This window comes from Saccostrea cucullata, unplaced genomic scaffold (assembly GCF_032062105.1).
Source record: "Saccostrea cucullata isolate Sc308-1 unplaced genomic scaffold, CSIRO_AGI_Scuc_v1 ctg665, whole genome shotgun sequence".
In the NCBI taxonomy this organism is placed as follows: Eukaryota; Metazoa; Mollusca; class Bivalvia; order Ostreida; family Ostreidae; genus Saccostrea; species Saccostrea cuccullata.
The window spans coordinates 106,590-123,195 of record NW_026930279.1 but is presented as its reverse complement, the minus strand read 5'-3'; the positions used below and the strand labels follow the sequence as shown (position 1 = coordinate 123,195).

At 33.7% G+C, this 16,606-nt stretch overlaps 1 long non-coding RNA gene across 1 annotated transcript; it reads right to left on the bottom strand.

The window, feature by feature from the left end:
• Positions 1–5,890: 5,890 nt before the first annotated feature.
• Positions 5,891–14,767, bottom strand: LOC134283568 (uncharacterized). Its single transcript, XR_009995499.1, has 4 exons — positions 14,694–14,767; positions 7,091–7,298; positions 6,205–6,321; positions 5,891–6,023 (listed from the first exon to the last, which is right to left on the bottom strand). It is a non-coding gene; the product is annotated as an uncharacterized LOC134283568 (long non-coding RNA).
• Positions 14,768–16,606: the final 1,839 nt, after the last annotated feature.

The window sequence follows — 16,606 nt, the reverse complement described above, 5'->3', positions numbered from 1 at the left end:
GGTAACCACACGACAATATTTAAGAACGTTTTTTCGTAAGCATGGTTAGAGCCATTTTGAATTTTCAACAACGTTAACGTTATATTGATGTATTCGTGCGCACTGTTTTGGATGCTTAAATTTAATAGAAAGTGAAAGAAACTTTCATTTTATTAATTTAAAATCATAATTAAATGATAAGAAATGAATGTAATATTTTTTTCTTTGATCGATGTATCAAAGAAAAAATTTGGACGGAAAACTTTTTCATCAATGCGCTACGCGCATTGATGAAGTTTTCCGTCCAAATTTTTTCTTTGATACATCGATCAAAGAAAAAAATATTACATTCATTTCTTAATTCTTATTATCAATATCTAAGATTGATTTGAGGTCGTAAAAATTAATCAATATATGCAGAGGCATAATACAAACAGAATTTTGTCGTTTCTGGGTCTCTGTAGCTATCATAGGGGTTAAATACCAAACCCGTGACGTAATAACTGTTGATCATGCAGTAGCAGAGTGAAAGTGACACGTAACGAGAATTCATGTAAACAAACACAAGAAATCGGAGTTTTAAAGCATTTAGAATGAATATCATGTGTGATTCATGTGGGAATAAAGCTTATGAATAAGGTATGGTAATATACTTCAACGATTTCTTCGTAAAATTAAAGCAGGGAGGGTGTTTACTTGCCGATCAGCCTTTCCTCTGTCATTCGTAACAAATAAGATGCAAAAGTTCAGCACTACGACGCACACTTTGAAACTTAATTTTTGTTTCTATCTAAAGTTCTTATCCTATTGTTTTTGGAAAGTGCTGCTAGAATCGTATGGTTTACGGGAATTAATGCATTTTTTACGCTGTTATGAGCAAAATGTAAAAATTTTGGGAAGGTTTCGTCAGAAAGTGTGAAATAATTATTTCTGTGATAAGACAGTTGGATTCTAGCAGCAATGAAAAATTTCAATTTCTTTTTGATAGGTGTGACTGTGACTGTCATCTGAGTACTGAAATATGCTGCCAAGCATGATCATGATTTGCCAGAAGAGCATCTGTTGGGAGATCAGATGACAAAGTATAAACAGCGTAATGAAATTGAAACTGTCTGACATGTGAAACAGTCTCAGTTTAAGAAGATTGCTTTTTAAAAATATAGCATATTCGAATTTTGATTTGAGAAAAAGACATAAATCAACAATTTGACAAATAAGAACATATCAACTGCTTTCAGTTTTTCAAGAGAAATAGATTCTGTTACAGAATCTAGTATGTTTAATTTGGAATTAATGTTCGTTTTAAATGTGTCAAATCTTGCATGTTTACATAGATCTGTATTAAGGTCTTACGTTTCTAAGGGAAGGCATACCAATGCTAATGGTTAGGATGATAAAGATCTGTCTTCAGCAGCAACATTTAAGATATAATATGTGTATTTTTACAGTATTATTGAAGGAAAGTTCTTACCTTGGCATAGACAACTACACCATTAACATATGTGCATTTTTCAGCACAAAGGACATGTACATGTACATATTGTTTCAAACATAAGATCAAAGAGATGTCCAAGCATATTTCAAAGTCAACAAAGCACTAAATCTGTATACAGTTTAACTCATATGAGCTAATGCTTTAGTAATTTTTTTTTAAATAAAAGTCACCCATTATCATCTTTGAATTAAATTCATCAGAATTTCATGTTCTTCTCAGAACCACGGGGCAATTTAAGTTAAACTTGGCACAAAGAAATCTTTAATATAGTGGAATGAAATTTGTTCATATGAAGGACAGTGCTTTTAGAAAGAGATCTTTTTGTTGAATGTCCTGTTCAGAGAACTTTACTACACTCTTATTGAGATACCACTATTTGCCAGTGGAGTTCTGCAAATTAGAGACTTGCACAACACATTCCTTTGTATTTCTTGTAAAAGTATTCATTTGGTCTTTTTTCCTGACCTGATAAAAATGGAGATAGTTCATCAGTAACACACTTGGATTACTTACTATTATAATACTATCCAATTAACTGTGTAAATATATTTAAAACAATTTTTAAGCTGATGATGTATCAAAACACTGATAATCCGTAGCATAAAACACTTCACCAATATGATTGCATCATATGTAATGCTAGTATATGTCTACAAATCAAAGTCAAAATATGAGGTTGTATAAATTTTGTAGGTACAGTTTCAATGGTGTTGGAGACATAACCATTGAATTATTTATCCTTGTGCTCACTCCAGAATCAGACTTTAAGAAAGGGTATTTGCTGTTTGAATCAAAGAAATAAACAATGGTAGCAAAGTTTATATTTGAACATTCCACTTTTTGCTTATTGCTAAGAAGGAAGACCCACTCGTTGCTTTGCAACGAGCTTTGCTCTAGTAATCCTTTTTTTCTGTACAATTTTTGTGCAGAAGATTTCTCGGAGATGGCTCGACAGATTTACTTGAAAATTTCGGAGAAGACGTATCTTTATCTAAACCTTACATTATTTTTTTTTTATTTTTTTGAAATTCACTTCCGGTCGGAAGTTATCGTCCTTTGATCAAAATTTTGATGACCTCCATGTCTGTGATGGAACTAAAAAACGGCTCAAGCTAGAAAGCTGATTTTTTTTCAGGGTTGATAGAGGACATGTTGCCATGTTGCAACATGGTCAGGATATTTTCCGGAAGTGCCTAGAATGGAAGCTCGGTAGGGGTCGAAATTAAGGAAACGAATCATGACTTATTTTTGGAGACATTTTGCATCATATCTTTTAAAATATAATTATTTTGTTAAAACATACTGAGCAATATTTGTGCAGAATGACAAGATCTTTAATATGATATCAAGAAAAAAGTGCTGACTCATCACATTAAGGGCTGAGAGGGTCCAAAATCTTTATTCGATAACTCTGTTAAAGTAAATATTTTATTATACATTACTGAAGCAAAAATGTTTATCTAAACAATCTACAACTAAATATTTTTATTTTAATGTCATATGAAACATGATTAGGGGCTACAAGGGGCAAGAATGTTAAATCTTTAACGCTTTATATATCTCAAGAGTGGGAAATATTTTGATAAGTAATATTGAACAAAAGTTGTTGAAAATAATGTTCTGAACAATATGCAACCATTCATTTTTCGCTAAACTTCCCCATTTGGTAGTTGAAGGGTTAGCCCCTAAATATTTCTTTTGCAAATAACTCGAAAACAAAAAAGAATCTCTGCATAGTTGTTGAACAAAAAGTGATCAAAATCCTTAGAGCTTTAAGATGATATGATTAAGGGCTGATTCCTAAAATTAAGGGCCGTGATGGGCCAAAAAAAGATTTTTAAGTCTTTAATGTTCAATGTCCTTTAACAGATTATGGAAAATCATTATTTTAGAATGAAAATCTCAATCAAAATCCTATCTCATCGCATCAAGAATCGGACAGAAGACCCACTCGTTGCTTGCAACAACATTGTATCTAGTTATTCTTCTTTTTTTCTACTTCCTAGACGCCAACTTTGAAGCCTCACATCTCACTCATTTCTCAATTGATTTCGCTAAAGTTTCAGAGATACTAAAAGTTACTTAACTCTAGGGAGGATGACAATTCTTAACCGATTAATCGATAAATCGGTCGGAGCGATGTTAATCGGTTAGAAAATCCGTAATCGGTAAGTCGGAAAAAAAATAAAAATTTATGAAAATTTTAACACATTTTCTTAAAATTAATTTTTTTAGAAAGAAAACCGCTGCTTAAAGTTGATTTAACGTCGTTACATATCATGTAATCAAATAATTTGGTGGGATTTATGGCTCTCCTGATTGAGATAACGGGGTAATTGGTCAGTTTGTAAAGTGTTAATTGCTGTTTTTAAAACATCATGTTGCTATCCCGACTGTCCTGTACGTGGTTTTTTTTATGATATTAAAAACATCATCAGATAGCACTTGTCTATATGTTGCCGTAATTTATAAGTAATGCTATATCAGGAAAAAAAGTTGTAAATAAGTTCAGACATAATATAACATAACATAAATTTAACATACGTTGGAAAAAAATATCCGTGTTTGTTTTCTCAGGCAAGATTTATCGTTTTCTTTATTTTTTTCTTGTTTATTGAAATTAAAATAAACTAAACGCTCGTGCACATAAAATATCCCAATCAAAATAATTAGCAAAATGTAACTTCTAATGTCTTTATTACCGTCTTGTGTATGCAAAATAATGTCAAAATGTACTTCTTGATACGACTAACCGGTTAATCGGTCGGAACGTCTTGCTGTTAACCGATTAGCAATTCTGTAATCGATTGCCATCCTTACTAAACTCTATCAGAATGTTGTCTAAAATTTCAAAACGTCACTTCCGTTTTGATTTATTTCCTTTTAAATGAAAGGAGATGGGTGAACATGATGAGAGAAAAGCCCATAGTGCAACAAACATGAACGTGAAAAATTAAATCTCAATTTTATCAAATTCTTCCTTAATATTTCATCTAATATTAAAGTATATTTTATGTAAAATCTCTTCAACTTGCACAAATCTCATGAAAATTGAAGTTATTTACCAATGAAATATGATACACACACAAAAGAGGACAAAACGAGTCATTTTTTCACAATATAACACTATTTTTCGTTATGAGTGGGTCTTCTCTCCATTTTTTTCCTGAAAGTTTGCATAAAAATATACATATTTTGTTTTCCAAAATTATGGAGCAATGACCCACTATACCTAAAAAAATATAAGTTTATGACATAACTTTCGTATCTTTTTGAGAAATACTTGAAGTCCCTTAAGTCAATGGTCATATCACAAACATGATTTAAATGCCACACTTCATCAGGACTTGTGTAGCGTAGTGGTTAGCGTGCTTGTCTCAATAGAGAATGCAACTCAGGATTTCTATTGCCAGGGTTCGAACCCAATGGATACCTCATTATTTTTCTTGATAAAAGAATAAATTTTAACGAAAAATTTTTCTCAGAACTTTTTGTTTATTGTGATTTTACAAAAATCAATGGTGAGAACTTTACTCTAAATACTAAAATAACAATTTGAATATGATTTTTATACATGTGTAAAGCTTGTGGGTTTTTTGCACGCTTAGTTCACCCATCTCCTTTATAGGCTTTCGTTTCCAGACAAAGGCTCAGAGACAGCTAAAGCTGGAGCAGAAATTCTATTAATTTTTAAGAATTGAAGGCCTGAAGTTGTTCACATTGGTTTTTGTTTTTCGATTTCTCTGTTCAAAATGACGCTTGATAGGATTAAAAAATTAGAACGCTTAAAAAAGCCAAAAATTACTTGCTTTTTATTTCTAAACTAAAACTATTTTGTTAAAATATATCGAATATAATTTGTGCACAATTAGCAGGTCTTTCAAATGATATCTCGAAAAAAGGGCTGATCCCTATATTTAGCGATCTTGAGGGACCAAACTTTTTTCCAGATATCTCAAAAAGTATTAAGAATTGTTATATATCAAAGAAGCAAAGTTGTTGAAAATCCTTGGTAAAATCTACTGATGTCATCAAAATCCGTCTTGTGACGTCACTTCCGACCAAATCTTAAGTAGTCCAAAACTGCATATTTTTGCTGTTTTTGACATGTTTTGGGGTAAATGTTCGTCACTGGAAGCATGAAACTTCGTCGACGTCACTTTCGGTCAAACAGGAAGTAGCAACACTGGCTTACTTTTGCAATTTTCCATATAGATTTCTAAGATTTAAATCATTAGAGACGTCATTTCTCTCTATATTTTTTTTTACAATAAATTTAAGTCACTTTCGGTCAAACAGGACGGAATACCTACTCATTGCTTTGCAACGAGCTTTGCTCTAGTTGCATTTCAGAAACTGGACATGTTAAACTTTTAGATATTGCATACAGATAAATGAAGTTACACTTACGATTTTTTCCTTATTCCTCGTCTTAGTAATAAAGGCAAGGTTGGTATTTGTGTTGCTGAAATTGGTGTCATAATTTGTTTATGAGCAGCTTCATAATCGGACAATATTTCTTCAACCGTGATTCCATAGCATTTCTGATCTAAGAACAAATTAAACCATGAACTACTATTAATAAAAGGTGTTTGTCATTTTTCTCGATGTGAATTAATTATTTTTTACAAAAATTAAGTGATAAATAACGTTACATTTAAGACGCCATGTAATATTTCAATAGTAATATACTGTTTGATTTCATGCAAGTGTGCTTATGTGTCACTCACATTTGTAAATATCTGTAGAATTATAAACCTTTGGACACGGAAAATCAAACTTTGTACAATCAATTAGAAAATTTCCTTGTATGACATCACCAGCTGTGTTGTATTCTGGACAGCAACCTTGAAGTAAATTCAAAAAGGTTCATGAATGTGAATAAAAACAGTGCTGTATGCAGTATCAATGAACTCATTTGGTTCGTAAAAATGTGAGAAAGATGAAATTTAGATTAAACCTCCCTTTAGTAAATTTACTATATTTTACTCAGGCCATCCATAAATATATGTTGAATTCAAAGAAAATATAGAATGAGCAGAAAAATGCTATCAATGTGTGTGATAAATGAGAAATAATAATAAGATTTTTTTCTTTTGCTTGTATGTTCTTTTCATTTCATTCTCATTCCTAGTTATAGAAATGTTGGGAATATATACTAATTCAAATGGTTTGTTGTTGGATATACATAATTTTTATAAAGCGATATCTGTACTTTATTTTTGTCAAATCTAAGTCTTGATGACGGTTAGAAAACAGGAAACACGTTGCATGAATATGGAAAAAAAACACCTTGGGATCTTTTCTATTTATCGTTTTTTCTACACTTTTTTATGTAAGAATTAAAAGAAAAGAATACAACTTGTATGTTGTTATAGATATGTCTCTTATTATCACATACTTTGAATGTCAACGTAGTTCTATAATTGCATCTTGCATGTTTCATGTCAGCAACAGGCATTATTAAGTGAATTACAAAGATTAAAATTATATTCTCTAATAAGATAAGTGAATAGAATGTTATCATAATTTTGGGGTATGTAGATGCAATTTATCTTTCATATTGACATATTTTTTTCTTGCACGAGATACATGCTGATTATCAAGAATTAATACCGATTATGATAACTGGTGGCGCACAGACCTCGTACATTTTATCTAACCACTCATCATTTAGACAGTGATAAGCGTATTTTCTTGTACAATTCATTGATAATGATTCGCAGTTCTTCATCTCTGATGCTCTTTTCCATTCTTCTTTATGAGAAGGACATTTGTCAACAGGTTTTGCAAACGTACGAAGCTCTGGGCATCTGTTTATTTTCTGAAAGTATAACGGTTCATTTATTTTAGTAACAGTTTAATAATGATGAGATATCTGTGACATATTTCTGTTGTATAATATATATACAGAATATAAACTTCACCCATAATATAACATGTAAAACTATAACAATTATACCTAATATACCTATATTTGCTCGAAACACTTCGAGTTATGATAAAAACATAATCCTAAAAAATTAACGCAATCTTATCGTGGCAATAGTTCGTACTCAATTTTAGCTAACCTCGACAATGTTGAGATGAGCTAATGCTACACATCCGGCGTCGGTGTCCTAGGTTCAAGTTTAAGGAGAAGTCCATCCCTACGTAACTTTAAGTCATACCCGGGCCAAACGTGCATGGATCAGATCCAGCTTTCGAAGCTAGTCTAAATTATCCATGCTTATTAAATCATAAAAGGCCATTAAATTAAAGGGCTACTCAAAAACATTACATTGGTTACTTATCTGAAAAAATGTAGGTCAAATCCAGCATCCGAAGCGGGTATAGTAGTGTCCATCCCCAGATGCATCATCCTTACAAGTTTGGTATGGGTAGGGCTGATAGATACTTGGGAATTGACTTGCTCTATAAATGTGAACCTGGTCACTCAACTGTAAAACTGTAGTGCAAAAGTGTAGGCCATATCTAGCATCTAAAGCAAGTCTAGTAAATTTCCATTCCTAGATGCATCATCCATTATGATTAAAGTTGGTTCAGAAAGGGCTTATAATTATTTGGGAATATACCTGCATCAAAATCTATCATCCGGTCACTCATCTGGAAAATTAGTTAACAGAACTACCATGAATATTGTCAGGATAAATATATGTACCGACTATTACGAAAAAATTATGTGAGAGTTACATTATTCAAACATCTGAAATCGAGGTAAGCTTAGAAATCTTTGATTACATATGTTTGTATAAGAGAAAGAGAGATATTGTATTCCTTGGCTGTGCATTTCAATGAATTATTATAATAATTGTAGTCGAATAGAAAACAATGGATACTGATACTGTACAAGATTCCTAAATATATACGTGGAATTCATCATCCCTTAATTGCATGAGAAGCACCACACGCGAAATACTTAAGGTTATTCGCCTTTTTTTAAGGTGCTGAAATCTATGTTAAATATCTTGATCAGCTGTCCACTCGCGATCGAACTATTATTCTCGCGATTTGCCGTTGAAGAGTCAAATTGCGATAATAAGTGCACGCGAAAATAAGGAATTTACAGTAATAAGATTTTGACATCGAACTCATGTAAATGTATTGCTCAATAAATTAAATTCACAATGATGCTTTAAAAAGAATATATCAATTTCTCAATAAATATTGATATTGTGTTAACACTGGCCATATACACAACTTTTTTCAGTTATTTTCCTTAGTAAAATTTTACCCCAGAAAGCAGTCGCCATTGCATCCGTGACGCTGCAAAAACAAACTTCGTAGCAACAACACACCGGTGAAACTACGAACTGTTCAACCGTAAATATTAGCGCACAAACAACATTTAATGTATGAAAATCTTGTAAATTCTTTCGTTTGCCTTAAATATGAATCAATATCAATGTGAAAATTGTAAAAGGTCGAATTACTTCCTCGCCAAAAGATGTCAAACCACAAGAATGGAAGGACGATATGCCGGAGTGGCCCCAAGTTGAGTATGGCGATAGTTACAATTATTTGATTTTGAGTCAGGCGTGTGATGGCCAAGGGATGGAAAACTACAAATCTTTGGACAGTTTCAATTATTTTAAAAGTGCTTCCTTGGGGAAAATTCTACATTTTGCTATCAATAGTTGTTTTAAAATCTGAAGTACGCCCTTCACAAAAGTCAACTCGGAGTATTATAATGCATGAAGGATATGGAAATAACGAACAGTATTCAATCTCAACGTCCATTAAACAAATATACAAAATAAGAGCAGAGCAAACACGGACCTCCGAAACATCAGAGGTGGGATCAGGTGCCATGGAGGAGTGAGCATCCCCTGCCGACCGGTCACACCCGCCGTGTGCTCGTTGTCAGAATCAGGAAATAACGGAAAAATCCGTAGTCAATTCAGTGTATAAAATAATGGACTAACAATTGGTATGAAAAACGTCAGTCAGCATTTCATTCAATGATAAATTGTACTTGCTGACAAGGTCATTGTATCGACCATAGAATTTATGAAATGATGACTTTAAACGAGACTGTTGATATTCTTGTTTCATCAACTTGCTTGTCAACAATTTACCTCGTTTAAGAAATTGTTCATACGTAGAGCATGCTCTTGCGTATCGAATCAACTGAGATATAAATACTCCGTATGCAGGTGATGAAGGTATATTGCTGCATAAGTAAGGGAAGTTGACATTTGAAAAGTTAAAGTCATCACGTTTATCATATAGCTTGGTTGTTAGATTACCATGCATGTCTTTTTCAAGTAAAATATTCAAGTATGAAGCAGAAGTGTCGGACTCTGTGGTATCTTTTATCTTAAGCTCACCAGGATATATCGTGTCGACGTAGGAATGGAAATTATAATCATTAATTGACAATACGTCGTCGATATATCTAAATGTCGAGTTGAAGGCCACAGCAAGTGTTTTCTTCTTTTCACGTAAAAGATTTTGCATAAATTCTGCTTCATATGAATATAAAAATAAGTCTGCTAATAACGGAACGCAATTGGTACCAATTGGATTACATGTATATGTGACATGGTTGCCACGATTTTTTAGTGCTGGTTGTTCTTGTATGGCAGGGAACAGTAAAACATGCAGTCATGTCGGTGCTGAGCTATAGAAAATTGAATATGCTGTGAGGTCAAGACTAACATGCAAATCTTGTACCGATGAACAAATGCAATTGAACAAGGGTTCAACGATAAACCTGGATCCAGGTTTTTTTGAGGAGATGGATTTTAAAAAACCTAGATACAGCCGTAGTGACGTTAACCAAAATGTTGAAAAACCACAAAACACAAAATCAATATTCCCTATATTTGTATGCATGTTTTGTATGTTCAATCCTATAAATATTTTGTACAAAATAGTGAACCTCAGGAACTGTTATCAGTAAAAATTTCTCTTTTAAAAAAATCTGTGCAAGCTTAAGTGAATACTCCTAAATTCAAACCTTCATCTGAGCCTCATACTGAACACTCTGCAGAACTAACGTGTAAAAAGTGTTTTTAATTTTTTAAAAAGTATATAAATCTTACTGAATCTCAAATCAAGTCCTTATCTCATACAACTATTTCACAAAGTCAATCAGAACTGCGGCATCAGATTAGAAAAATTAGAATAACAGGCAGCACTACTCACAAGGTTCCAATCCGTGACACTACAAATAGTGATAACTTCATTTGAGAGCACTTAATATACCCTTCCTTTAAAAGCAATAAATTCACAAAGCATGGACAGATTGGTGAAAAGCTTGCAAAACAACAACAGTTTGTTGGCCCAACGTTGGCCCAATGTTTGTAATACAGTACACCCTTAAAGAAAGTGTCTTTCAATTTGGTAGTACTATGTCGGCCCAACGTTGGCCCAATATTTGTAATACATCCATAAAGAATGCGTCTTATCAAGTTGATAGTAGTATGTTGGCCCAACGTTGGCCACATGTTTGTAATACATCCTTTAAAAAGTGTATTAGCAAATTGGTATATATAGTAGTATGTTGGCCCAACGTTGGCCTAATGATTGTAATACACTCTTAAAGAAAGTGTCTTATCAAGTTGGTAGTAGTATGTTGGCCAAACATTGGCCAAATGTTTTAATACACCATCAAAACATGTCTTATCAATTTGGTTGTAGTATGTTCGCCCAACGTTGGCCTGATGTTAGCACGAGTGTTCTATTGTTAAGATGTTTCAAAGATGGGATATTTATATTGGGCCAACGCTGGCCAACTTATTATTAACTGTGAACTGCCAACTAAATGATGGTGTCAATTTTAGCTATTGGGCTTTACGTTGAGACAACGTTGGTTCTAAGTATTAATTTAGATGCACATTCTGAAATAATTAAGAGGACATTCTATGTCCATGCTTTTAATTGGATTACTTTTTTAAAAACATTTTAACCCTGAACTTAAGTGATAACAGCACCAAAGAGTGTTTTATTATTTTTTTTAATTGTACGCATGCATGCTTATTTATTTGAAATAAAACCCTTGAAATTATGTTTTTCATTAGCGTTGTATTCAAGAGAATTAAAGATGATTGAATAAATTCTCAGGAACAGGATGTGAAATAAGCCTACATAAGCGTTAATCAAAATGACACAGCTTCATAATTAAATTGAAACAAAAGTTAGGCTTTCGCTTAAGCTTGGAGAGTTGCACGGCGATTGAAACACCAAAGTGTGGAGGGAGCTGTCAGTTTCAATTGCTCACAGGTGTTGATAGACTGAAAATGCAGGGCAAGCAAGAAGTGAGATTAAACACCTTCTATAGCTGCATATCGAAGCGATACAAGTATATTTATTCTTATTTATTCAGGTTCACTGTTAAAATTGATTCGGAATTCATTCTTTTCATGTTTTTACACACAAGCACTGTAAGTTGATGTAGATACAAATACACGTATATGTGTATACCGTTTGCAAATACATGTATTTCAAATTTTATTTACAATAACTTCTAGAGCTCGAAAAAATGCAATGATAAACAAGTTAAATAGCATCTTATAAGTTGTTTCAATCTTATTCTTAACTGTCTATTACGACAAGATTGTAAATTAATGTTTTTAGATCAATAAGCACCAATAGTATAATACATCGTTCTCTTTTTCTTTGAGGTGATAATTGTATTGCTTCCAATATCAAATTATTTTGTGTTTGCAGTCAGAGACTGCAAGGATAAGAAATGTTGAGGCTGTAAATAACAATGAAATCGAAGAGAATAATGAACATGATGAAGTGTATGAAATACGAGTACGTATGACAAAGATCAAGATGAAGAAACGGGCGGCGACCAAAGGACGGAAAAAAGAGCAGGAATACAACAAAAGGATAGTGATAGAGGAAGTGAGCCATGATTAAGAACTTCGAATTAATAATTTTTCATATTTTACCTCCATTTTCTATTTTAAAGGACAAGATAGGGTTACAGCCATTTGGCTCCTTATTTGATGTAAAAATCAGAACACTGGTAGAATTGTGATACTTTGTCGTTAAAAAATTAAAAAGATCCTTGCATTAATATAAGCACTAATTTTAATTGAAAGCCTACATGGAAGCCACAAGGGGATGCAGAAATAGGCCATTTTTCAGAATTTCCTCAATTCTGGTGGAATTTCATTATATTTGGGATACATTTCTCTTTGGAAAACATAGAGCACAAGCTTGCCTATCTGAGATTTTTACACAAAAACTGCATCTGATATTAGTGTATAAATTAAATAAATTTGGTAGATAGGCAAGCGTGTGCTCCATGTTTTCCGAAAGAAAATGTGCTGTAAAATTGATGAAAATTTGCATAAAAATGAGAAATGTCGGAAATTTACCTATTTCCTGACCTAACTGTGGCCCCTGTATATTCTTAATCTTACAACCAATACTCATTTTGTGGCAGGGGTGACAACGGGTTTTTATGGATAAACTGTTGGATCATTCTAAAAGACACCCTAAATCGGGGGCCAAATACTGATCTATCCTATCTTGTCCTTTATTTTGTAAATTATGATTGAATTGATGCATATAAAATATTTTCACAGTGAATCATTAGTAATGTTTTCATTGAATATGTCCATGTATGCACAATGAATTCAGGTTGAATTGTGTATTAATTTTTTTTTAAAAAGTCATGAAATAGGTTGATGTAAAGATTCACTTAATCAATTGCAAATGTTTCGATAATAACTACGTTGGCCAAACAATTAATTTGCCATCTGATATTGTAAAAAAGGGTCAATATTTGGTCAACCTAGGTTATATATTGTGTGAACTGCTATTTTCCGTCTCTATAGTTTATAACGAAATACTGTAATCATAGGCGTAATCACAGGGGGGGGGGGCAGGGGCGCAGGGGGGCAGGGGGGGACGGGGGGGGCACTAGCACCCCCCTCCCACTTTCAGATCGGGGGGGGCAAGAGTATGTCTGTGCCCCCCCACTTATAAATGAAGAAAAAAATTCACAGCTATTTTTTCCCAACATTACCTTTATTATAGGAAAAAATGTTCATTGAAGGGATAGTCCCCCCTTCGCACTTTTTGACCCTAGTATAGTTATATGTGGATTTTGAATTGTGGGGGGTGGGGGGTGGAATTGAAAGTAACTTGCCTTTATACAAGTTGGCCACTACCCCCCCCCCCCCCCTCCCCAATTGGGGAACATTCCCTTTTTTTTCTTGTCAAAGGATTTCTGGACTTGACCCCCCCTTTTAAGTTTTAGGCTTGTGACTACGCCTCTGACTGTAATCATGTATATCGTGCATATCAGACAAAAAAGTAGTCTATATATTGTGTCGATTTTGATCCCGATTGAATAATAACGAAACACCAGACTGATCTCGATTTGAAGTCAAAATAATGCTACGCATTTAATTTTTTTTTTATTTTCGGGTCCAAATCAGAAAAAAATTATACCATAGTAAAAATGTTGAACTTTTAATCATATAATTGGAATAAATTAATCGTCGTTACCCTGTTTACGAAGTTTTTGACTTGATTAAAGGTAATGACTGAGTGATAAGCACGAGTGAAATTAAACAAGTATGTTTTATTAAATGATTACATCGCACTTCTAGATGGCTAAATTAATCGTTAGCTATAGAAATGAATTAAACAATTAATAAGCTTTAAAAATAGCAATAAATTAAATGCGTGTTTGTAATTGATCGAGACACTCGCATAATTAATAAAGACAGTCTACATCTAATCACAGAAAGTGATAAAATTTCAATTTATCTTTATAAAAGTTTTTAAAGAATAATTCACTGTATGCTGAATTTGCGGAATTTCTTTATCCGCGAATATAGAGAAAATTAACTCCGCAAGTTAATTTCCTGATGTACAGTAGTTGGCATACATTAAAAACTACATTGGCCCAACAATATCCCATCTGACATTTCAACAAAGGGCCAACCTTACCAACCAGTTATTAAAGTTGGCTGTTAGTTGTCATACAATTTAACCTACGTTGGCCCAACAATATGATCAAAATTCCATGGGCCAACGTAAGGTTACCAATAGAGGGCCAACGTTGGAAAAAAAATTAGGCCAACGTTGGCCTAACTATGTCTTGCTATCTGGGCAGCAGGGCCAAAGATACCTTGATACTCAGTTGAGCATCTTGTTTATTTTTTCCAAAAGATATAAGACAAGGAGTATAAAACGATTGAATATTGAAAAATATGAACATTCCTTTCTTTGTCTTTCTTCTACTTACGTTGCTCAATATATGTTGGGAAAAAATGATCAGCAAAATGCAATAAATTCCTGCATGTGGACTTTTATCCATACCATATTTTCCCCTGGAACCAAAAAATATAACTAATTGAAAGAATATATACATCTACACAGTAACTGTAATAATTTATAGTTCCCTATCGGTAAGACTATTTTCCCTGGCGACCTTCCAACCTCGGGAAATAGTTCCCTCGTTCCCATTCCATTAAACATAACCTTCGAAAACCGTCAGAAGACATATTACATGCTACACAATCGAGTGGATTCCCCAAGGAAAATGTCGAATTGCGCGTCCCATGAAAACTTGGCAAAAGTCATGTGAAGAGGAGTTCAGGCAATGTGGACATACCTGCGAACAACTAAAAAGGCTGCCCAAAACAAAGTTCGATGGAGAACTGTTGCCAAGGCCCTATGTTCCATCAGGAACCATTATCATATGACCAATTCCATAACTAATAGTCATGAGGGAGACGTCTCACAGGGAATAGCTGTGTTTTCAGGGAGTAGTCCTCAGATGAGGGGGATAGTCTCGTCTTGGGGAAATAAGCACTTTTATGGTATTACATGTAATGTTCTACATGTATAGAGTAATAACGGTAGAGGTAAATCAGTGTAAGATATTATACCAATAAATATTATCGCCTTTCAAATTCAGTTTTGGTGGCACAGCCAAATATTTTTAGTTGCAAGGGGGTATATAATCAACTTCCATAATTCATTGACAAAAGTTCATCAGACAATTTTATTGATTGAACACATGTACCTGTATAAAGTAGCTCTTTTATATTTAATATATCAAATAAAGCGTTGCGTTCGCTTTGTGTTCGGGAGGTCCGGGTTTGATTCTCGTTCGAGGCGACGCGTCATACATTAGACACAAACATAAGAATTAATTTTCCTTCGCCAAGCGCTCAGAACTAGAAGTGTAAGTCACGTGTCTTTCGGATTTGACCTTAATACATTGGCCTGGTCCCGTTTCACGGTAGGCATTGGATGATAAAGAAACCCTCACTGCTTATTGGCCCTGAGCGCCGAGTATAGCTTTAAATTTGAAGCTCTTCACTGACATACGGTGACGTCTTTGTTCATTTGTAGGAGTAAGAAATTCCCGAAGGGGACGTTAAACAATATACAAATAGTCAATCAATTTATCGACAGAATTATTAGGGGAGGGCAGGGCCTACGGCCATGCCTTTAATTCTGAAGAAAACCGTTGCTGTTAATCAGCCGGGAACCACCGATTAGCAAACCGCCTATATACGAGGACCGTTCAAACATTACGCAGATTGTCCTATTATTTACTCTTACAGACATCATATAGTCATGAAATTTCACAGAAAAAAATTTTGGGCAAAATTTCTGTATTTTAAAAAAAATTCAACGAAAATTATCGGTATGTTGATATCGTTGATGGAGAGGTACGGAGCACAACAAAAAATATGAAACAAAAGCATGCGGAATAGTAGCGATATTTTTCGATAATTTTCTCGAATGTATCTTTAAATTGTTCTAATATGTTGACGGCGCGACCGTTAGAGCGAGCGCAAACTCTTCTATTGTTTTGATTTTGATCGGGCTCGTCAAACCACACGTTACAATTAGTGCGTCTAGACTCTGACGTCACATGACGTATGTAAGTCGCAATATAACGAGAAAAAGCCTGAACAGTGCTGAAAGTCAATGAATTACGTTTTGTTTTCCATTTATCTTCAACAAATTCCAATAAATCAAGGCGAGTAAACTTTCTGTTGAACATTTGCCATAATTCTCGCGAGAACGTAGCTAAAACAAGTGATACAATGTGGGTGCAAATTACAGCATAAAAAAAATTCTATCGAATGAATGTGCAGTAATCCGAATTTTCTCTTCGCACAGGCGTTGCTTGAAGATGCT